The sequence below is a fragment of the Polypterus senegalus genome, chromosome 13, assembly GCF_016835505.1.
Source record: "Polypterus senegalus isolate Bchr_013 chromosome 13, ASM1683550v1, whole genome shotgun sequence".
In the NCBI taxonomy this organism is placed as follows: domain Eukaryota; kingdom Metazoa; phylum Chordata; class Cladistia; order Polypteriformes; family Polypteridae; genus Polypterus; species Polypterus senegalus.
In genome coordinates, this window is record NC_053166.1 from 155286627 (window position 1) to 155309869 (window position 23243).

Genomic DNA, 23243 nt, shown 5'->3' on the forward strand with positions numbered 1-23243 from the left:
AGCAGTAGCTCTCCAGGACTGGAGTTGGAGACCCCTGGTCCAAACAAACAGTACACCTTTAATCACAACCACTGGACCCTTCTGCCACATGATAATACATACACATGCCCTGTACTGACAGATTATATAGGAGTGAATTAAGACAAAAAGGAAATATTTTATCTCAGCACCTAACTGTATAATATTCAAACTCTTGTCATCAATGTAGTAATATCAAGAGCATTAAAATTAATTAAGATATCCAAGCCACAACACCACTATGTCAAAATAAATGTCCAAAAATCTATATAAAGTAAAACACAATGTAGCATAGGATGGATGTTGAGAGCATTGGGAAATACTGGCATTCTCTTCACTGGTAATTATGTCTCATTATTGCCCCAGACATGAGGGGTGAAGGGTCTTGAACTGCTATAGTGGCAGCACATTTTTTTTGACAAACGGTAACTGAAGTAATTTGTGTTTTTCAAAATCCTGTTCTTGCATACCTGTATCTACATTTAAAAGACCTTGCTGGTGTGACTTCTCACTTACTCTAAAACAGAAGGTCAGATTTGCATTGCTTTTAAGATAACACATACTGTACTTAAACTGATTAGTCAGTCGGTCATTTTGTAACCCGCTATATCCTAACACAGGGTCACAGGGTTTTGCTGGAGCGAATCCCAGCCAACACAGGGCGCAAGGCAGGAACAAATCCCAGGCAGGGCGCCAGCCCACGGCAGGGCACACATACCCACACACCAAGCACACACTAGGGACAATTTAGGATCACCAATGCACCTAACCTGCATGTCTTTAGACTGTGGGAGGAAACCGGAGTACCCAGAGGAAACCCACACAGACAGGGGGAGAACATGCAAACTCCATGCAGGGACGACCCTTAAACTGATTATTTACAGCCAAATCATTTTTTATTTCACTGGCAATAACATACAGTGTCACTCACATTAGTGTATACTCATTGGTAATTAGCTACTTTATCACACCTTTAAGGAAAAAATGATTTTGGTCCAACTCAAGCTACGTCCAAACTAATACTTCATTTTTCAATTAAAACAATCTTGGTCCACACTAGTGTTTTCACATTGTTTATTAAGATGTCTCCATTCACACTTAAACAGCTGAAAACGCAATGATGTAAATGTTCACCTACACTGGGAACACAAGCACCAGTAGAAAAATCCTTGATGGACAGTAATGCCAAAGGCCAAGGAATTTATCGCAAGCAACTAGTAAATTATTTTCCTTTTGCTTAAGTATGTGGAATTCAAATTGTACAACATTTAGCGATTTATACATTTAGATACATATAGGTAAGTAACACAACAAGCGCCAATTAAAAGCAACTCTTCTATGTCCAATCAGGGAAAAGGAACATAATAAGCACAAACAAATAAGACTGCGATTAGAGTGTGTTTTCTGAAATGTTTTTACCCGTCCACACTACAATGGCAAGCCGGAGTATCAGAAGTACTTAGACTCTTGTGAAAATGTCAAAAGTCTCCATTTTTCAGGGGTTAAAAAGGCTGGAGTAGGACAAACAAATTGTGATTGCATTCACTACACTCTTGGCACGCAGACTCATTCTGATAAACTGGAAGAACCCAAACTCTCCTCTTTTAAGTCAGTGGGAAACCGATGTGTTATATTATTTGAAATTGGAAAAAATCAAATACTCATAGGATCCGTACAGACTTTTTTCAAAACATGGCAGGATCTAATCAGTAATATTTCAAAATAAGTTCATAAAGCACAGAGAATTTATTAATTTAGGTATGTTTACAAGCCTTAAATTTTACGCCGTTTGGCTTGCTTTCTCTCTCAGGGGTGGGGATTGATCTGTTCTTAACTCAATTCTTCTTTTTGTAAAAACTTCATTGCTTTGTATGGATTGTAATAAAATTAATAAAAAATAAAAAAAAAAAGGCTGGAGTAGTGTGGATGAAAGATGAAAACAGAATCCACCGTTTTCATTTTTCTTTTTAATTCAAAATGTAGTTGTGTGGACATGGCCTAAAGAGAAAAAAAAAAGTCAAAGTAGTCATATCAAAAACAAGACAAATTCTATGATCAATATCTGGCAGTCTATTGACAAAAACGAAACCCAGAAAGTCCAATTAACTCTGTGAAGTAACTTAATCTCCATGTGCTACTGGCTTAAATAATTTTTCCACCTGGGATTATTGCTACATCATAATTTTATGTCTACTGCTTCTTTTTTTGTAGTAGTGCTGCTGCCTCGCAGTAAGGAGATCCGGGTTCACTTCCCAGGTCCTCCTTGCATGTTCCCCCCCGTGTCTGTGTGAGTTTCCTCCGAGTGCTCCGGTTTCCTTCCACAGTATAAAGACATGCAGGTTAGGTGGATTGGCGATTCTAAATTGGCCCTAGTGTGTGCGTGTGTGTGTGTGTGTGTCCTGCGGTGGGTTGGTGCCCTGCCTGGGATTGGTTCCTGCCTTCCACCCTGTGTTGGCTGGGATTGGCTCTAGCAGACCCCCGGGACCCTATGTTCGTATTCAGCGGTTTGGAAAATGGATGGATGGATGATTAATCTTAGAAGTATTTTAATGTTACTTTGAGACATCACCAAGGAGGGAGTTAATTTTATGGTGCAGCACAAGACTGACCAACAAGCTTTTTCAATCCCTCCACCCATCCATCCATTTTTTTGACCTCACATTTTCTGGTCTAGGTTCAGAGTTCAAACCAGTGTTCTCATAACACCTCTTTGCCTTTTTAACCACCTAGTTCTGAATCAAGAAAACCTGCAGAAAAGAGGCCACTAACTCCATATTGAAGTGTGCAGTGTTACAGGGTTTTATTTAGCTTAGAGAAAATCAGATTAGTAGAGAGATGGTCAATCAACTGTATACAGTCCTGTCACCAAAAGAAGCAGGTCCACTGTTAGTAATTTAATAAGGGAAACCAGTGAAAATCCTGTAATGGTTGCAAGCAAAAGCAGTTTGACTGCAATGTGGTGTCATCACCTTTCAGGAAAGTCTATCATCTATCATCAGTTACATAGGGTTGCCAGCAAAGGAACAGGTTAAATGCAAAGCTCCTGCCCAAATCAGTCTTACACATGCACATTTTTAGTAAAAATAGCATATATCAGGACTACTTCTAAACCTACAGAGCACCACTATTTATAAACGTTTAATTTTTCTTTCTATTTTCACATCTGAAAGCATTGGTAACCCACTTTTGCAGAAAAGCCACTGCTTCCAAAAATAGGAAGCAACATTCATTAGAATATCTTTGTTCTCCTAGGCATGTAAATTTAAAGGGAATACCATCTTAAGTGTTTGCCAGGCAGACAGCTACAGCTTTGAATGTCTCGATGCATGCTCAATAATCCAGGTAAAGAAATTCTAGAAAGTTGATTCTGTTCATCTGGACATAGGTCCCCGTCCCCCGATACGTTTCATCACTTAAAAGTGACTTCGTCTGAATCATACATCGGGGAAACCAAACAACCACTGGCAAAGCGGATGGCACAACACAGAAGAGCTGCCTCATCAGGCCAGGACTCTGCAATCTATTTACATCTACAGGACAGTGGTCACTCTTTCAGTGATGAAGATGTGTACAAACTGGACAGGGAGGAACGCAGGTTTGAGCGAGGAGTCAAAGAGGCCATTTACGTGAAAAAGGAACAACCATCTCTGAACCGAGGAGGGGGCTAAGGGTATATCTTTCTCCATCTTACAACGCAGTGATTGCAGCCATTCCCCAACTCTCTGTGAATGGTACTCATGGCCATTGATCAATGGACAATTTGCATATCATTGATCACACGGTCCATTGTTAGTCAATGGTGCTATTTCGGTCATTAGGCCAAGGTACTGTTTATAAGGTTGGAGAAACCTGCAGTCAACTGAGACTGAGGAAGACACTTAGTTTTTTCCTGATACATTTCATCACACATCTATGTCCAGGTGAACAGAATCAACTTTCTAGAATACAGCTTTGAAGGTGTATATTGACTACAAAAGGTTTGTGTGACCAGCAAGCTCATTGTCTCCTAATTCTAAACAAAGCCATTGAGAAAAAGAAATGCAATCCAATCCACACAGTGGCCACCTGGAGAGACTGTGAACAGAAAGAAACCCCCATAAAGGGTCTAACCATACAGGTTAGCAACTGAAACTGTGAAGGCTAATGCAGGAGTTAAACAGTGAGGAACACTGTAACAGCACTAACCGCATCAGTCCCATTCAGTTCACATTGCTCTTAATCCTAGCAGCAGTAAAAGGATAACATCTACTTGATTTGTTTTAATAAAACTTTGTACAGAGCTCTGCAAAAATATCAGCTGGAATTATGTGGCTTCATAAGTCACAATCTGAGATACTCAGCTCTACAGGTTTGCACAATCATTTTTGTGGTTAAGATGGCTACAAGCAATTTGTAAGTACTGCTACGTATATTCTTACCCAGGTATGAAACTCAGTGACAAATGTGTTTTTCACTGCTGAATAATTTAAGTTATGTACAGTCATAGTGGCACAAATTGCACTTGGGGTTGTGCCAATGCATGAAGGGTTGTTAATCCAAAAGTTTCCTTTAAAACTCAGCACAGTGAATGGACACTTGTTTGAAGAGCCCTACTTCAGGCTGTAATGCGTCTTTAAGATGGCTGCAGCCGACAATTCATATATTATAAACAGACAACAACAACATTCTCTTGGATCTTACCCTAAAGGCTTACTGGTCAGATAAATATACAGTATCTTCTCTCTTTTAAGCAATGAATGTGAAATTAAAGTTACACATAGGTGCACAGCACCGTTTCCAACTAAGAATTCAGGGAACTTACAAACTAAGGAGAACAATACAGAATTCATTATAGTTCTGCTTTCTAGGCCTATAAAAGGAAATATACCAAAATGACAGGTTTACAAAAGAAATATTAAATGTTAAATATCTAAAAATAAATCATTTAATTAAATCACACATTTTATCTTGCATTCCTTTGTCTGGCAAAGTTTTTTTTTTTTTTTTTTTTACAGAAATTTATCCTTACTCAGCTTAAGGATTACATCAGACAGGTCTACAGATTACTGAGAAAGCTTCCAAGCACCACAATTCATTTCTAAAATAGTATACTATTATACACCCAGCAGTTACTGTATTCCCTACTCCCTTCTTAGGCGGAGACTGAATGGGGGGCTTAGTCTTGAGATGAATAAAGAAACAAAAGTCTTTCTTTCTTGTAACTGCAATTCACAGACCCATGAAGTGACAGCACAGCAGAAAATGAACAACCATCAAAGCCATCACGACAGGATTGCTCATTAGAATAATTACAGGAACAAAATTAAGCTGGACAGTCGATGCTTTTCTGGCATACAAATGTAATTATAAATACCTGTGAACTAAGTCATATATTCACGGCTACTTTAAAGATGATAAAAATATCAATGAATAAGCTAAAAATGCCCTAGAGTGAAAATATTGCAGCTTTGGGACTCTATCTGAGGAACTTTCAAAAAACTGCTACTATCGCATAAAATGCCAAAAAGAGCTGACATTAAGCTTTTTCATGATATTGGCATAAGATCCTCAGTGTTGATAACAGCAGATGACTTCAAGGAAGTGACAAGTTAAGAACATTTTAGTTCATTTCAATGGATATCCACTAAGCAATATAAAAGGGCTTGGGAGTGGAAATTTCCTAAATTTGATTTCTTGTAACTTTATAAAAAATGGTCTTAAAAGAGCTAACAGCTGACACACCTGATCAATTGTGAGATATTTTCCCATTGAATAATTTTTAGTTTGTGTGCAGTACCTTGGGCATTAATATGTGGCACATTCACAAAAGACAGAAAGCACATGAAAAGGGACATCTGCTTATACAATAAGGCCCGGGATCAAGACCATTAACTTCTGTGATTAACGGTGAAAAAAACATAGAGAGACATGAAGTCCGCACATATTATAGGTGTGCAAACGCTTCTCATCTCCATGACACAAGAAGACTGTGCAATGACATCAAAGAGCAGAGCAGAATATTTACACACAGCTGTTACCTTTAAAACAGGACTTCATGAGCAGCTAGAGCATCCTGATGGCCTGCTAACCATTGTGATAGAGGGCTGGCAGCTCAGCTGGGACGTCCAAAGAATGGACAGATGGGGGAAGGCCTCCCCCAGGACACTAGATGGCGATTTCCCTGCAGCATACCGGTGCCCAGGATTCCCGCAGGGTACCATGGGATATGGAGTTTGGCTTCACAGTCCTGCTTGGTACCGTGGGTGCCGCCAGGAGACGCTGCAGGGATACACAGGGATTTTTGCTTCCCATATATATATAAATAAAAAAATAATAAAAATAAATAAATTAACAGTACATGCCATCCTGTTGCTTCTATCCAAGGAGCAGGGTAAAAATATGACTTGGGCTCCAAATCTTAATCCCACTTAATGGCTCCACACTGGCAATACACTATTCTGAAAACAGGCAATAAAATCCGGTAGACAACATTGCCCCTCTTTTTACTGATGAGAAACAGTTCAGCATCCTTTGTTCCCAGACCCTGATTAATCTAATTAAGTCAAGTCTCTGCTTTCTTACTGACAGGAATCACCTAACACTATGTTTACATTACAAGCCTCATTGCTCTCAATTCTGATTTTTTGCTTAGATCGGATTTGCCTGTCTTGATGGTTTACCTTCGTAAGTGCAAGTGACCCGAATCAAACTGTAATGTGAAGGCATCTGTCCTCCAAAATGGCACACAAGCGCACATTGATATGTTTGTGCACGAGTCACCAACAACGAAAAGGTTTGATTTTTGAGAGGACTCATGGTATTAAAACCAATAAACTGGACGAGCTGGTAGCTAGTGTATGCATTGCATTTTGCTCTGGAGGATGGCAAACAGTTTGTCAGCTGTACATGATTAGGTTGAGAAGGCCAAAAAAAAAAAAAGACACCCAGACGGTTAGCTTTTGCTGTTTTCACAGCTATTGTTGGCACTGCTGAACTAAGAGGTGTGTGGGTATAAGAAAAGAGCCAGGAATAGGGCCGTGACTGTTGACAAGGCTTTAGCTCTCCTCCAACGTTGTTTTGTCGCACTGCTGGTGCTGGCTGTTGACAGCAGTGCTCAGCCCAAGCATATAGGCAAAACACACATGAATTCCGATCTGACCTTTCTCATTCACGTTGTGTGACCATGAATCGGATATGTATCTGATCTACGACCACATATGAGAGTGACTCAAATGATTTGAAAACATTGGATTTCTGAGTCCACAGAGTTCTGAAAACATCAGATTTGTGTCACATTAAGGCAAAAAAAAACAAAAAAAACAAATAAAAATCTGAGTCACTTCAGCCTCTTAACGTCAACGTAGCCTAATTGAGCAACTCCCCTTGTATGGGTTTCAAATATATGTCTCCTACTGCTGCCCCACGTAGACACAGATTTTTCTAATCAGATACAAGGTTCAGCCAATGTCACATTACGTGACTTTTCGTCAAAAGGTATTTTGGACTTGCCAGACTGCAGTTGCTGATCTCACTGTCAGGCCATGTCAGTTTCCACAACTGCAGATCACTAGACATGCCAAATTAGACGAATGAATGCCGACCTTCCAGGACAGTCATGCTCACCCCTTTTTGTGACAGGCAACAACATGCTGCTGGACAGAACTGGTGCTGTTCAATGGGTTAAACAGGTACCACGTGTTCAGCCTCAATCACTGCCCTTTATCCATTCTCTTCTGTTTGTGAGGTTTAAAACACCCGCACTCTTTATTCCTTGTACTCCTCATATGTACTGCACTTCCGGATGAGTGTTCATTGGTGGTCAGCTCTTATGCACACAGAGCCCACCCTACAACAAATGTTGGATCAAGTCGCAGACTAGTTGGAGTGACTCTCTGGGTATGTCACATTAACTGACCGAATAAGATTAAGTTAATGATGGCTAGAAATGAAAATCACTGGAAAAGCTGCATCATGTAACATGGCCTCATAATGAAACACAGTGGCTCGATCTGTTGCCCATATTTAGCTTGTGCTGAACTGTGCACACTTTTCACAGCTCTAGGTGAACAGATACTGTAATCTAAGTATACTTTTTTGATGTCTCTCTATTATAAAAGGAAATCCTGGGACAACACTTTCTCAGAGATAATTTCAGGTCCTGCGAGGCAAGACTTTTTGCCAAGAGATTTTGACAAGTCCCGCCCGCCTTGCAAAAATTGACAACCACGCCCACTGTCCACTCACCTCATTCGTGTGAATGCTATTGTCAGATACAGTTCCTGAGCTCTCAGCTCCAAGCAGGGTCAGAAATAAAAGACAAAGAGTAGAAGACAAAGTAGAACATCGTAAAGAGGTTCAAAAATGTTGGCGCGATACACATGCAAGACAGGTTAGAGATTATGAAAGTACTAAAATTCGAAAGTCTCAAAAAACTTGCTAACAAATGGAAATTATTACTCAGTGAAAAAACGGAACAGCGAAAAGAGATCGAATCTATGGACACAGGTAATATGACAGAAGTATGTAGGTATTGTTTGGCTTTAAACTTTAAGTCGGAGACTTGTAGATCGTCTAATTCGTGTTGGCATCAGGGAAAAAGTAGCATTTCTTTCCAATGAAGAGGCCTGTCCATGAGAATTAAAATATTTCTTGTTTGGTGAAAGTGAAATCCACATACACGAGCGGCAGAGACGTGAAGTAGCTGGCACGTAGCACAGGCCTGGGGGGTTTGGCGAGCGAAATGAGCGGGTGTGAAGCCCCCTAGTTTAAAACAAGATTCAGATACTGCACTAAAACCATCGGTTTACAACAGGACATTCATTGATTTAGCTCATACTTATGGCATTACACAGACAATGGGCAAAGGTGGCCTTATAAAAAGGCAGTCTTTCACTCAATTTTTAACAACTTATGTAAGATGGAATTTTAGCATGTGGAATCAAGTTGTATCCACATTAAAAAAAAAAAAAAATTTCTTTGTATATAGCCTTACATATTTATTAGAAGAATACATTTGTAAAACCTTGCACCTTCAAGGCTAAGTTGCTAAGCACTAAAAATAAAAAGATTCGAAATTAAGGAATGAAATCAGAAAAAAAATAAATAAATAACACAATGACCTGCCTCTCCTGTGAGTTCACATTTCAAAAACACAGTCATGTTTTCCAATGGACCACCATATCCAGAGACACCACTGCCCTCCCCCCAACCCCCTCAATCCAGGATACACCTACTTCCTGCAGTCTACCATGAGTAGCTAGCCTGTGAGCACTTACATAACGCTTTCCCACCCTGCCTTTTTCCTTTTAGAAGCTTTTAAAGAAAAAAAAAAAAATTTCCTTCAGATTCCAACAATCTTGAAATGGGAGCCAAGAGGTCCTACTGAGCACAGATCTGGTTATGAGTAAATGTTGTCCGCATCACATCCATATCACTGCAGGAAACCAGGAGAATGAATGTGCAGGAGTCACGTACCAAAAAAAAAAAAAAACCCTCTACCCTACCCCATATAAGGATACTACATATTTGTCCAGTGAATGTTAAATCCCCCAAAGTCATATATTGTTTATAGAGATCTGTTTTTGTTTATAACTCAAAAATGAAACCTGTATTCAACTGAAAAGCTGGCATGAAGCCTAAACACTTTTCATATTTGAGCTGCTAGAATTTGGAAATCCACCACATAAAATACACGACCTCTTTGGTACAACAGTTGATGAAGGGTCTTCTACTGAGACGGCAAGACATGAATTTCAAACTTTTCTTGAAGAAAAAACAAATGTAAGAATGCTAAAATCAGGCAGCAGAGTGGTCATATATCTCATACACTGTACTTTTTGACGTAGCAAAAGTCCCATATTCCACTCTCTATGGGTGCATTACAAGTCTTCAGAATTTGTAACAGATACTTCTAACTAATAGATTTCTATACAATATATATATAGTATTACTTACTAAAAGATAACCTACTAAAACAGGTTTTTAGAGTTCTTAGCCACAAGTTATCAGAATGTCTTTTCCCAACAAAAGCAATGAAAAGAGGTAAACGGGGTTTGCAGAAGAGCACTGGATGATTAATGAACAGCATAGCAAGCAAACAAGAAAGGACTGGCAAATAAGAACCTGAACGGGTCTGACTTGCAACATGTGTTGGTCTGACTTTGAACAAATGATTATTCAGCTTCCATTACACTAACAAGCCGGAATCTTAGCCAGGACATTCCCAGACAGTCATACTTCTAGATACTCATGGGTGGACACTGCAGAGCACAGTCGCTGCAACATTTACATTACCAATACAGAAAATATTTCCTTTTGTTCAAGGCGAACAAAAATGACATAATTACTGTAATAATATTGTTAGATTCATTCTTTACAATTATACAAAAAAAGTATATGAGTCAAACTGGACACTAAATGATCAGCTGAACAGGAATAATAAATTTCATAAAATGGGTGGATGGCACAGGAAATAAGCTAATTTGTTAAATGAATGTCACATTTAAAAGAGCAAAGAATGCTTGCAAAAGAAAAATGTACATAAATAGATAGTCATTCTGAAGGAAGAATTTCAGGACTCAGTCAGACTACAAAAATGGCTTACTACATTTATTACACATTTCAACCTATAAACCTGTGTATCTCCAGACAAGGCGTACATGTTCTTAGTTGAGGGAAAAAGGTTTCAAATAAAATCCTCTATATATGAACTAATATTTGATCCACTACTCACTACAAATACCATTTCCCAGTAAGTGGAAGATAAATAACAAACATATTATTAATTAAAGTTGAAAATATATATATTTCTAGTATGAATAAAATCAATATACAGGCAGAATGCAGACCACTGTCAATTAGTATGGGATCAGAATGGTCAAGTCTGCTGGGCTTAATGGCCTGTCCTTGTCAAAATTTTTCTAATATTCTAAAATAAGACTAAAACAGAAAACCATTTCCACTTGAAAATACTGTTTGAAGTATTTAGTTAGTTATTTTCAAATTAGTGTTGTGTGTATCAACAACAACCAGTACAAAACTAAATTTTTTGTATATACACTCTATATATAAAATCCTAAGCCACGTTTTTTTGTCACTTTTTAAATCAGGCTTATTTTAAAACCTACATATATATGTTTGGAATCATTCTTTTCAGAATTTATCGAACTTTAATGTGATGTTGTTAGATTTTCAGATTCTTATTTTGTTTTTAAATTATAAACTAAAATATCAAGGAGGTCAAGTTACGATGACCCAATGCATACCACTTTAGTTTTCATGTGATTTAAATGAGTCATTTTTTAAAATTTTTTTTAAGTTTTTTATTTATAAGAACGTCAGTTAAAACGAATGGATTGTTTATTTAGTCTCTTATAAATACTCATCTAGCACAGTGGACCTCAGTTTAACGGAAATACTCCAATCGGTAAGAGAATAAATATTTTATTCTCATTTCATGATTTTTACTCCATTAAATAATAATTGTGTGTGTGTGTGTGTGTGTGTGTGCGCGCCCTGCGGTGGCCTGGTGCCCTGCCCAGGGATTTGTTCCTGCCTTATGCTCTGTGTTGGCTGGGACTGGCTCCAACAGATCCCCATGACCCTGTGTTAGGATATAGCGGGTTGGACAATGGATGAATGGATAATTTTCCTTTTACATATTTATAGAATTTCATGATTTTGGCCGCAAATAAATATCTCATTCAGGGAAGACAGTATATATAACATTTCTAGAAGGTGTGCCAGTAATTGTTTAACTGAGCCAGAAAGATAAGAAATGATCAAAGAATTAAATTGAAGGTTAAAGACAGCAGTTAAGAAGTATGAAGCTGAGACATGGGCTGGAAATTGAGCGCCGGAGAAGAAGTTAGATGTGGCAGAAATGAGACTGCAGAGCTGGATGTGTGGAGTTACAAAAAAGGACAGAATAAGAAATGAGACAATGACAGGTACAAGAAAAGTGGGAGAGATATTGAAGAAAGTACAGGAAAGAAGCTTGAAGTGGTATAGATGTGTGATGAGGAGGGACAATGAACATGTGGGCAAAAGAGTGATGGGAATGGAAGTACAGAAGAAGACCAAAGCAGAGATGGATGGATAAAGTAAAAGAAGACCTGAAGGAAAAGGGTCTGACCAAGCTGTTTGGAGAAACTTGATCAAGCACATTGACTAGGAAGAAGACGAAGAAAGATAAGAAATATGTCTACTACTGTGGGTTGTTAAAACACCTTAAGACTAAGTGTGTCACTCCTGCTCCACATCAACATCCCTGCCATTTTGTTTATGGCTGGATTTGGTCCCCAGACATATTAAGGACTTTTGATCAACTAACTAATTTAACTACACCATAGGGATTGTGAATCACAAATTCTCATAGATGTCAACAAAGTACAGAAAGCAATATGTACCTAATGTATGTTTGCTACTCTACCATTAAAAAACTAAAAATACACCAGCATTTCTCATTTTAAAACCTGTAGAATTTCCATAACCACTAGGCCTATAAATAAATTGGTGCACATCCTGTTGTGCCAAATTTGCACTTTATTCTCCAGCAGGCCACACCCACGCCTTATTTTCTTAATGAGCACTCCATCATGTTTCTAAACAGCAACATGACAGAAATTGTAATTATAGAGGGCAAACCTCCGGCTGTCAGTTTCAGTAGATTTTGACATTTCAAGCGACTCCACCTCCTCCTTCATTCCATAGGCAGGCAGCACTTGAAAGCTAAATGAGGAACACCCCCGCTCTAAAATGCAGCAGCTGATGCTGCTCTCAAGCACCTTCTAGTACACTGATGGCTCTGTTCATTACTACAGAGAGCAAATAAAAAGCCATAGCATTAGCAGAATGAATTTAAAAAGTAAAACTTTCAGTGATGGCCCCAGCAACGCCAGGGTTGATTAGCACAAGAGTGACTTTCAATATACGAGTGGTAAAAAAGGCAGGCATGACATTTAATTTTGCTAATCATAATTAATCATTTTAAGAGGTAAAAAAATTACCAGAAAAGAAAAAAAAAAAAGTAATTTTTCAATAACTGCAAATTGTCAGTGATATACTGTAGTGTACTCTAAAACATCTATTGTAAAAATAATTGTTACCAGAAATATGCTATGTCAGTTTTCAGTTTGTGGGTTAACATTTTTAGAATATTTGCAGCCATGTCTGTGAGACACTACTGGATCAACTGACAATGCAAAGCCAAATGCATTGCCTAACTAACCAACCAATCCACACTTAAAAGTTCTTAGTTGAGGTATTTTATAATTAAATTACTTTAAATCCACAAAAACACCTATAAGTACAGTTGCGATGTTTCACACAGATCTGACACCCAAAGCATTATGGTGGCTACAGGACCAAAATGACACCATCATGTCTTGCATTTTCCAGCTGTATAAACTCAACTCCTCAGATGCAAAACTGCCTGTGATTGGCCAAAACAATGAATGGTCAGATTTAGACAGCAATGCAACTTAAAGGTGGAAGTTATTTCCAGTTTGGGGACCCTATTCCAGGTGATGTTTAGTACATCTTTTTAGTAAGGGAAAAAAACAAATATTCAGCCTAATATAAAAAGATAATTATTCTAAAATATTCCACATTAAACAAATGGAACAATTGCTTCAGATTAGTTAACATTGCCGCATATGCTCAAATTGTTCTTTTAAAAATACCATGCGACTGATCGCAAACAGCTGCTGTAAAAAACAAACGTCAATATATCCTCTACTGATTAATCGCCTTGTGTGTAACCTGAAGTAATCATATGAGCGCTTCAAGTGAAAGCACGAGGAAAATTAAAGTTGTTGGTCGTGACCAGCTTAATCATATTTTCTGCACATAAGCCTTGAGATAGTTGTTCCTATGGCAAACATTACATGTTCCTTTAATTAGAAAGCCAACCACTAGTTTAATGGCTGAACTTTTAGGCAGAGGTGTTTAGGGGCTATCTGAAGCAATTTATCCTTTGTCATCTTCACATTTCACAATCACAGAAGGAAATCCTTGTTGAAAACAAGATGCAAGAAGGACTTATCTGACAGGATTTCCAAAGTGAACAAGCAATGGGAATATCTTTGTTCCCAAACTTCAAGGAAGTGTAGTGGGGGAAAAAAAAGGTCAAATTGGTTTATGATAGATATTCTTGGGGAATACTGCATAATTAGACATTGATCTTATAAAATGAAAGGCTCCATCCTTTTTGTCCTCTTACATTTAAACCAATATAAAAGTACTGTAGCAATATAGGAATGTATTAAATATGATTATGTTCTATTTTCAATTTGGTAAAACAAATGATTTCAGCACAGTATAAAATACTGTACCAAGAATTTGCATTTGTGTCAACACGACTTTTGAAACAGCAAAGACCTAAAAAAGGTACAGCAATGAAGCAACAGCTTAAATTGTCTCCATGGATGCCTGAAACAACCCAAAGTCCTTCTATTGACTGTGTATAAAGTTACAGCAAATACTTCCTGGTAGAAAAAAAAAAACATTTATGTCCCTTCGCCTTATGATTTTGGGGTCTTTGGGAAAGCACTCACTACTTATGCTGTCTGTGAAACATGGCAAGAAGAGTCCATTGTAAACTAGTAAACAAGAAAAGGGGATTCATTAATTTAGGCCCTGTCCAGATTTCATTCCTACCTTGCACCCAATGGGATGCTGGGATAGGTTATAAAAGGTGGATGGATGGATAGAAAGTACCATCTACGACTTGTGGGATGATTTATACTGTTAACAAAAAAAAAGAGGCGAACCTTTGAAGGATAAGTTAGAGTTAAAATTATTTTCTCACAATAGTGGCATTCTACAGTTTTACCCCAGGGACTTTTTTTTTTTTATTGAATCCATATGTAGTAATGTCATATACCAAGTCAAGTCAATTTGGGGAGCATGCACTGGTACAGTGCATTGTCGCACCCACTACACAACAAAACAACTCGGGATCCCGGTTGGCAACCCCCCCAGGAAGACATGCGGTCCATTCCCACCCTCTGGAAGTGACCCTCTATCAGCCGCAGCCAGGTGTTACGTGGGCGACCCCAAGGCCTGGTCCAGCCACTTGGGTCCCCAAAAATGAGAATCTTATGAGCTGGATCACCCTTGGGGAAACGCGCCACATGGCCGTAACTGACACTCCCTCACAATGTAGGTAATGAGCCTCATTCGGGACTCCATGAGCAGCACAAAGTCAAACCAACGGTACCCAAGGATTTTCCAGAGAGACACAGCACAAAGGAGTCCAGTCTTTGTCTCAGGTCACTGGATAGCGTTCATGTCTCGCAACGATATAGCAAGAGACGAAGCACCAGGACTCTAAAGACTTGGACCTCCGTCCTTTTGCATAGATATCAGGAGCACCACACACCCCTTTCCAGCAACGTCATGACCCCCCATGCTCTCCCAATCTGTCTACTGACTTCATAGGAAGAGTCACCAGAGACATGAATGGCACTACCAAGGTAAGCTCATCTTTTAAATCCCAGTTGAAGACTCACTACTTCAGTTTAGCATATCCAGAATAGACTGCATCTCTGTTGTTAGTCATTAGCACTAAAACATAAGTAATATGACAGTTACAATTTGTTACTAACCCTCACCTATTCTGTTTCTCTTCTCGGTACATAAATGTGGCACTTGGTGCCACGGCCAACCTGCAAAGTTGTTTTGCCTGGCTAAGGTAAAGTCATCCCTGAAGGAGGATCGCAGGAATCATGGGGTAACGGGGTCCTTTCATCAGATTGGCTGGCCCAGTGCCGTTTCAGGTGTGGAATGGCCAATTGGGGGAGGCAGGTTGATGGCCAAGGTCTCCAGGACTCTGAAGATATCACATAATAGGATTTGGATCTGATCTACTGTTAAATTCTGCTCTGTACTGGTAAAATGTTTATTTTTACACTGTATTGAGGATTTGTTTTCCATGTATTTTATTGTATTGACCCCCTTCTTTTTGACACCCACTGCACGCCAAACCTACCTGGAAAGTGGTCTCTTTTTGAACTGCCTTTCCCAAGTTTCTTCCATTTTTTCCTTACAAGGGTTTTTTTGGGATTTTTTTCTTGTCTTCTTAGAGAGTCAAGGCTGGGGGGCTGTCAAGAGGCAGGGCCTGTTAAAGCCCATTGCGGCACTTCTTGTGTGATTTTGGGCTATACAAAAATAAATAATATTTTAAGTAAACCTCTCAACGAGGTCGAAACTCTCTCCGCAGACAAACACACTGATGATAGCCGTGCTCAAGAGGTCATTAAATGCCTGGATCTTGGTTTTATCAGGACACTCACAAGCCCAGACACTCAGACTCCTCACTCAGTCTCTCGAGAGCCCCGATCAGAGCCTCCATTGACTCCGCGAAGATCACAGCATCTTCAGCAAAGTCAAGATCAGTGAATCTCTCTTCACCAACGGATGTCTTCCCAAATGGGCTTAAAATGCACACCTATGGGAATCAATCCAAGCATCACACAAAATCCTTGAAAATTATCCACTATATATATTGCTTTGAAGCAATAAAGCTACCAGATTAACTAAAAATATCTTGAAAGTAATGGAATTATATTAATGAAAGCACAACAAAGTTGAAAGCCATTTAATCACAGATGTTTGCTGCCATCTTTTCCAAGAGGAGTATGCTTTCCGTCTTTTCCATTCATAAACATTTTAATGGGTGATATTTTCAAGTAAACACAAATGCACCAAGGGATGTAACATACTTGGTTGTCAATGGCCTGTAGAAGGTTAGCAGGTAATCACAAACTTTCAGGAATTAAAATGTGCATCTGTAGCCATGTACTGTACAACAAAATAGCTCTATAGCTAAAAATGCACATACCCATAAAGATAAAGGCAAAACAAAATTGTGTGGCTACATTTCCTGATGACCTGTGTTCAATAATCCTACTTCTTTGAAGCTATCACTTCAAGTGGTTCGCCTAAACACAAAAGCAGTCATTGGCCTCAGACTTAAATTCAACAGAGAAGCCCTTTATTTAAAAAAAAGGAAGAAAAAAAATTCTGTGTCCTGAACTGCATGACTTATCACTCTCAAATACAACGGTCTACTACTGCCCTATTTACATGGAAAAAGGCTGAACAAACAAACAGGTAATTTACAAATTCTTTGCTCCACATCACTTATGACATACTTAAAGTGTTCTCTTGATTACCTACAAACAATATGACTCATCATTTGCTAATGAAACAGCCTGAATTAATTGGGGTATTGAATCAGCAAAAAAGTCAGAAGTGTGAAATGGAGACGCTAACCAAGGTGGATTCCGGGATTTTTCATGGCTGCTGCAAAAGACATGCTTGGTGAATCCCAACTCTGAATAGCCTGCTGCATCTTAACCCACAGGTAAACTAATGACTGGGGAAGCCTGCCACACACGAAGCTTAAGTACTCCTGTAAAAAACAAAACGGTATGACTTTCTTAGACTTCTCGTATGAGATATCAACCTGTGGCTAACATAACCTGCAGATAGCCACACTAGTGTCAAGGGAAGATTTATATCATTAGCACCACTGCTATGTACAGTACACAGTGGCGTTCAAATATGGCTCTACTTAGATCAATCATGACAACACATGTCATTTAACTACTCTCTATTAAAACTGCTCTTCTAAAAGAAAAGTGGAATTCTTGAAGACTGCCATCTGCCAGGTTTCATGTGTGATAAAGTACAAGCTGTGCATTCTGATAAGTCCCTTTCCTCATCGGCAGTGCTCAGCTACTGGCTGACTTAATGTAGTCCATCTCTACATAAGACACATCTGCCTCTATCTTCCCATTCAATAAAAAATGAGTTGCTTGGTACAGGATTCTCATTGACTGGGAGTTTTTTGTTGTTGTATGGTGGCCCATTATGAATTCAAGCATAATAATGGTGGGTGTGTGCATAAAAAAACAAAAGAAATAAATAAAAACAGAAGAGTCTGGACTCTTTCAGACTCTTGTCCGCTTATCATAATACACTGACAGCTACTTAAATATCGTAAGTATTTACTCTCCGAATTACACAAATAGTCTGTTGGTGTCTGTCTGTCTTAAACGGCAGTCCACGCAAATGACGCTATCACGTATTGAGCGTTTCAGGCTGTGCCTAAGTAATACAATGAGCTTTCAAGTGCATTTAAATACAGCTGCAATTTACAAAAGGATCACTTAATCTCTGTAAAGCACCTTGGGGTAGAATTCGCTATATAAAATTAAGGTTGTTCATCTGTGCAATAGTTGTCTCTGCGTCTGATGGTTTTTTGTCACCCACAGTGCTTGGTGCTGCTGCTTCACTGCTTCAAAATATGTGGTTTGCACCTCTGTCTGCATGTTCTTCCCATACCTGTCTGGGTTTTCCCACTTAGGACTCTAATAATGCCCTACAGAACAAAGATGTGTGCATCAAGTTAATGGGCATATGCTCAAGTGACCTTGTGAGGAGGGGCACATGAGTGTGTACTGAGAAGTAAGGGGGTACCATTCACAGTTGGTATCTCCATTTCGCATGATTCTATGAAACATGAAACAATCCCCAGTCTTCATAAACAAAGATTAAACAGGTTTGAGAACTTTCTCTCTTTTATATAGCCCCTTTCTAAAAGATAATTACTACAAGAGACATACAAATAAAGCAAGATAACAAAGGAAGATAATTTAAATACAGGATAATATGGCTTGGACTACAGAATAATACACTGAATGCAGATAAGAAAGGATTGACACTAAGAATGGATAAACACTGCATCCTAGCCACAATCAATATGGCAGGCACAAAGGAATCACCTGTAAATTATGCAAAATTATGCCAAATGTACTGAAGCATATTGAAATAGTTGACTCAAAAGGAAAACTCTAAAAATTTCTTTTGTTTAAGCAATATAGGTATTATAAGACATTCTGTATTTTATTCATATTCATCTTTCTAGGGGTGGCGGGGGGGGGAACACCGCTACACCAGTAGTTATTTAAGATTAGATGTTCTGCACTCTCTTTCTTGGAAGACATTAATTCAGAAAGAATAGCTATATTGTAACCAGAGCCTTTGATCTTATTGAGCTCTTTGTTGTGCTGGAAAGCCTTGGAATAAGCTGCATAACAATAAGGGTCCGCAAAATTAAATGAGATGTGCAAGGCTGGTGTGTGAGCAACTAAGTGTACATGATGCCTTATGATTACGTTTATCGCAAAAAATAAAAAACGCTCCAGAAAACAAGAGCAATGGAGATTCAATACTCATCTTCAAGCAAACGTTATGTATACTGTAAGTATACATAACAAGCCCCAAACTAACTGTTGCTACAGCATACTCCATATGGGTCTATCCTTGCCTAAGATATCAGTCTTTTTAAACACAAGGGGGCTTTACCTTTGTAGTTCCTATACTAAGTAATCCTCTTCCTCCAGGTATGGACATGAAATTATGTTTACTTACGTATTCAAATTGCACCTGAAAACTTCTCTCATGAATTCAAATTATTTATGCCTGTATTTGTTTATTTTCTACTAGACACTGCTGTATTTTTCATACTGAATATGACTTACTCTTTTGTTCCACTATTCTCTCTTATCAATCTGCTCCTGTGTCTTAATCAGTTGATTTTGGTTTTCTGATTTTGTCTGGATATCTGTAAAAAATGGCCAGTGGTTTATCATACATTTGCATTATTCCATACTGCACTTTGAGCTGTATTTCTGTGTAACGCACCCTGTGGTAGTCCTTGGCTATAAAAGGCACTATGTAAAGACTCATAAAAACGCTCATGCTACATTTGTGTGGTATGGGAAATGTGAGAACTAAGAGTTTCCCAGGGGAAACTTCACATGAATGCCCTTCCCGCCCTTCTAAGTAGTAGTTCCCAGTGGGACAATTCAGAGAGAACTGTGCTCCCCGACTTCACCAACATGTGATGCAACGCTGACCTCTCACCTCATTTCAAAAATAAGCTCAGCCACTAATGGTATTTGGCAGTCTTGTTGCATTTCAAGTACTTGCTTCATTCATTTCTTTTACTTGTTTTGATTAAAAAATTGTTATTTTTTTAATTGCTTCTATTGGTGGATCAAGCAACAAATTGACAGGAATCTTGTGTTTCTCCCAAAACACCAACCGGAAATGTACATGAAAAGAACGAAGTGGGAAGATGTGACAACACAAAGGGCAACTCTTAAAATTCCCAGGGCACTGAAATGCAGCATAACTCACAGAGGAGAAAAACAACTAAGAGCAATTAAAGACACAGACTTTTACTGACAAAAATCGAGAGTATTAATGAATTACTTAAAGCAGTTCATGTAGTACTGTATGGCTTTATTGACTGAAAACTCTCCGATAAACTCACCAAATCAGACATAATAAAATTTCTTCAGTTCAATACATCCTCATTAGGCACAAGTCTATTTAAAAGCCCAACAATAATAATAAATAGCAGCATGGCTGCAAATCATTTAACATAAACACAACACCTACATTTGAATCATAACCAGATAAACATCATGCAGCATGTGCAAAAACACTACATGTATATGAAAGATGTTTTTCAATGACCAGATTCAAACGGTCCTTTGTTAGACACGTCAAAACCAGTGTTTCCGAAACGGTGGGCCACAGCCTACTTCGAAAAAACCTTTGTGACCCACTCCGACAACTGCACACGATTCACATTGACAGCACTGCTTGTGGATCACAGCTGATCCCGGACAACCTCCTTAACTCCCACTCTAACGACTGTGCTCAAATCACCAAGGAGGAAAAGCACTGACGATCACACTGGACTCACCTAATGCTCGAGTGATCAAACAGGACCCCTCCCATGCTTTGACAATAACACTCGATTCACCAAGGGGACAAGATAATGGTTCATGCTGAATTCAAGAAGGGGGAAGGGGCCGGTCATGCTGAATACATGGAGGCAAACTGATTTTTGGTGGATCACACAAACACACTGGCGTGTGAAAAACTGGGTCGTGACACCACAAAGGTTGGGAAAAACTGTTCTAAAATAATAAAAATTAATAAGGTATCTTATATCGTCTACGCATGGAAGTGTGTGCGTCTGTGTCTCCGGCCTGGAAATGAGAGGTGGAGTTGGGGTAAGGGTTTCCACCTACGAGGAAACAGAAAACTCGCTTAGCCGCTAATAACACAAGCAAGGCCAGCCCGTCAACTCAATTTTTTTTTCTGACAATTTCAATAGTTTCTAGGAGCCTGGGTTTTTTAGCTTACAGAGCTACTATAAAATAACACTCTAACTAACTAACTTCATATAAACTGTCAGTAAAGCTGAATTACACATAAATACTCATGAACCACTAATTCTGTGGCAGGGAATTTTTTAAGGTTTCACATTGACTTACATTGTTAGAAAGGCTCTTCAATCCAGGCTTTTTTTGGAAAGATCAATGATGCAAATAAGAGAATACACTGATGTCTCATTTCATTCAAACAGCAGATAGACTGAACAGCAAGAGCAATGTCACTCTGCCCAAATGTGTCAACACACCTAAACACTGGAAATAATACTAGCTCTCAGGTTACAAGAGGAAGCGTTTCACAAAAATTAAAATGAGGTGAGAGTCAAACTTCGGGCACAACTCATATGTTATAGGTATAAAGCAAATGGATGCCAAGGATGAGGACCTACCAGAGAGACAGTGCTGCTGGCTCTCCATTCCATCATCCTGGGTGTGCAGCCTACACCCACTGGTGGTCTGTATAGACACATTCCTCCATTGTCTATATAGACTTTCTTCACACACACCATGCGCTGGTTACATTCACATGGGGCTGATTTACAGTTGCCGGTCAATGTGGGTGTGCACTGGCCTTGCGCCCAGTGCCCTCCGTGACCCTTAACTGGATTATGCTGGCAGGAAAAAAAAGTCTTACTTTATGTAGTTCGGATTATTGTAATTCTACCTTCAACAGTTTTCCTTAATAGTATACTCAACAGACTACAAAAAAAAAAAAAAACAGCTGCTATAATCCCGACAGGGACAAAAGATAATGATCTCATTATACCCGGTCGGCTTCACGTCACTTACAGAATCAATCCGTTGTCAAGAGCACCATTCCAGAATATCTGTAAATGCTGTTTACTTCTCATACACCCGTGAAGTCATCTAACTCTTCCAATAGCCTTGGTACACAGTCTTCATTTCATACATCCTGGAAATCTAAATAGGCCGGTTGGTTACACTGGCATTTTAGAACATTTCAACTGTGATAGTACAGTCACCTCTTTCTTCTCACTTGCTTCCTACAAACTCTTCTTCTAGCAATAGAACTCTAGAAATGCACTCTGTGGTGTTTTAATGTGCCACAGCTGTTCTTGCTTCAAGTGATTTCAACATTTCTGCAGTGCACTGTCAGTATCAGGTCTCCCCCAAGCTCCTCCTATTTGCCTGTTAACACAACATTTTTTGTCGCTATTTGTACTTCGGACATGAGCTCAGCTGGGTAGTATTCCCCATAATTTCCCTTTCTTTATTTCCCACCGTCTTGGACTTTCCTTGGGAAAGAAACATTCTGCTGCCATCCTCCACCATTTCCACCTACACTTTCCTTGTTATTCCTCTGGGCCTCATCACTCTATGTTCATTAATGTAACCTTCTTCACTTTGACATTCTCCATTTTTTGTTTCATACTGTATAAACAAATCATCTACAGTCACTTTCTTCTCACCATGCTACTGCCTCCACATACTGTAAATTCTCTCTTTCATTTTTGGGAATCGATGTTCAAGTCTACATATCTAAATGAGCTTTTGTCCATTCTTTGATTCTGCCATCATGAGGTCACTACTCACTTTAGTGCATCTTACCACAAAGCCCACAGATACTGTTCCTTGCTTGTCTTTAACCTGTACTACACTTTTATTGTTATTCTGCCCAAAAGTATTTTTTTTTGATTGTTGGTATCGTAGTGACTCTGACAGAACTTGAAACAAAGGAATGGATTCAGCTACCTTACACCAGACCCAAACAAACATGAGTCGGCCAGCACTGTGTCACCCAGAGGAAATCGAACTGCCGCACTATCCACCAGTTTGTGAGCCAAACTAAGGCCAGGTGATCCTTCTGAGGCTCTCTGGAAGCCAAGCACATAAGGGAGAGGAGTAATAAAAGTGCTATCCCACAGTGCCATTTATGCAACCCCACCGAATAACACGATTTAGAGGGCCACTTATATACCAGGTATCCCCACCCCTCCAATGACAGTTCATGGCTTCCCAAATAGT

General features: G+C 39.0%; 1 protein-coding gene across 3 annotated transcripts in view; it reads right to left on the reverse strand.

Annotated features, from left to right (window-relative positions):
• Positions 1-23243, reverse strand: part of cyth3a (cytohesin 3a) — a 65142-nt gene that overhangs the window by 39935 nt on the left and 1964 nt on the right. The window contains exon 1 of one of the 3 annotated variants that reach the window (XM_039775013.1): positions 22047-22302. The exons of the other annotated variants lie outside the window; for them this stretch is intronic. The gene's annotated coding sequence lies outside the window, so the exon portion shown is untranslated. Of the gene's footprint in view, positions 1-22046; positions 22303-23243 lie in introns of those variants that run through there. 3 annotated transcript variants of the gene reach the window in all.